Genomic DNA, 2294 nt, shown 5'->3' with positions numbered 1-2294 from the left:
ATATGTGTCCAGGAATTTTTGCATTTCCTCTAGGTCTTCAAATTTATTGGTGTATACTTTGCACTATAGTCTCTAATGAGCCTTTATATTTCTGCGGTATTTGTTGTGACATCTCCTCTTTAATTTCTAATTTTATTTATTTTGGTGTTGCTTTTTTATTAGTAGAGCTAATAGTATGTCAATTTTGTTTTTTTTTTTAAAAAACAGCTGTTTGTTGATTTTTTAATATTTTAGTCTCAATTGTATTTATTTCTGTTCTAATCTTTATTTTCTTCTACTAATTTTAGATTTGGTTTGTTCTTGCCTTTCTAGTTCTTTTTGGGGAATTATTAGGTTGTTTATTTAAAAATTGTTGTAGTTTTTTAATGTAAGCATTTATTGCTATACACTTGTCTCTTAATACTGCTTTTGCTGTGTCCCATAGGTTTTGGTATGTTGTGTTTCTATTTTCATTTGTTTCAAAAAATTATAAAATTTCTTCTTAATTTCTTCCTTTGCCCATTGATCATTCAGGAGCATGTTGTTTAATTTATAGTTATTTATACAGTTTCGAATGTTCCTTTTGTTATTAATGTCTAGTTTTATTCCATTGTAATCTGAGAAGGTACTTTATATTATTTTAATTTTTTATAATTGTTGAAACTTGTTTTGTGTCCTAACATATGGTTAATCCTGGAAAATGTTCCACGTGCTGATGAAATAAATGTGTATTCTCTAGCTGTTGAGTGAAATATTTTGTAAATGCATTAGGTCCTTTTAGTTTAATGTGCTATTAAAATCTGACTTTTTTTTTGGTTGATTTTCTGTCTAGATGATCTGCCCAATGCTGAGAGTATGGTGTTGAAGTGTCCAACTATTATTTAATTGGAGTCTTTCTTTCTCTTTAGATCTAATAATATTTGCTTTATATATCTGAATGCTCAGGTGTTGGGTGCATATATTTTTATAATTGTTATATTCTCTTGTTGAATTGATCCCTTTATTATTACTGAATGGCTTTCATTGTTTCCTTTTTATCTCTTAACTTGAAGTCTGTTTTATCTAAGTATAGCTACACCTGTTTGCTTTTGTATTTTGTTAGCATGGACTATTCTTTTCAATCCCTTTACTTTCCATCTATGTATGTCTTTATGGGCAAGATGAGTTTCTTGTAGGCATCATATAGTTGGGTCTTTTTTTAAAAAAAAATATTGTTCAGTCAGTCTTTGTCTTTTAAATGGGGGAATTTAATCCATTTACATTCAAGGTTATTGTTGATAGATAAGGACCTATTATGGTCATTTTATTAACTGTTTTCCATTATTTAATATAATGTTTGTTCTTTACTTCCTCTCTTATTTATTTTTGCAGTTGAGTGATTTTCTGTAATGATAAGGTTTGATTCCTTCCTTTGTGTACCAGCTGTATAGTTTTGCCTGTTTTTATGATGGTGGTTATCATCTTTTCACTTACAGATGTAAGATTCCCTAGAGCATTTCTTGTAAGGCTGGTCTAGTGGTGATGGATTCCCTTAGTTTTTGCTTGCCTGTGAAATATTTTATTTCTCCTTCATTTCTGAAGGATAGCTTTGCTGGTATAATATTATTGGGTGCCAGTTTTATTTCTTTCAGTACTTTGTATATATTATCCCATTCTCTGTTGGCTCACAAAGTTTCTGCTGAGAAATTCACTGTTAGTCCTATGGATATTTTCTTATATGTAACTTGATACTTTTATCTTGCTGCTTTTAAAATTCTTTCTTCATCTTTGACTTTTGACAATTTGACTATAATGTACTTGAGAGAGGATCTGTTTGGGTTAAATATATCTGGGGTTCTTTAAGATTTCTGAAACTAGATGTCCATTTATCTGCCAAGACTGGGGAGATTTTCTGATATTATTTTATCAAATATGACTTCCTCATATTTTTACCTTTCTTCTCCTTCTGAAATACCCATAACATGGACATTTGTTTGGTTAATGATGTTACATAAATCCTTTGATTCTTTTTTTTTTGTCTGCCTGTGTTTTTTCAAAATAATTGTCTTCAAGTTCAGAGATTCTTTCTTCTGTTTGGTCTAGTCTGTGATTGAAGGTCTTAATTGTGTTTTTTATTTTATTATGAATTTTTCAGCTCTAGGTTTTCTGTTTGGTTCTTTTATAATATCTGTCTCATTGTTGAATTTCTAATTTAAATCATGAATCATTTTCACAGATTTGTTGAATTCTCTAGATGTATTCTCTTATATCTCGGTGAGTTTCCTTAGGATAATTATTTTAAATTCTTTTTCTGGAAGTTTATACATTATGATTAG

The sequence above is a fragment of the Gorilla gorilla genome, chromosome 9 (assembly GCF_029281585.2).
Source record: "Gorilla gorilla gorilla isolate KB3781 chromosome 9, NHGRI_mGorGor1-v2.1_pri, whole genome shotgun sequence".
NCBI lineage: Eukaryota > Metazoa > Chordata > Mammalia > Primates > Hominidae > Gorilla > Gorilla gorilla.
This window is presented reverse-complemented; position numbering follows the sequence as displayed.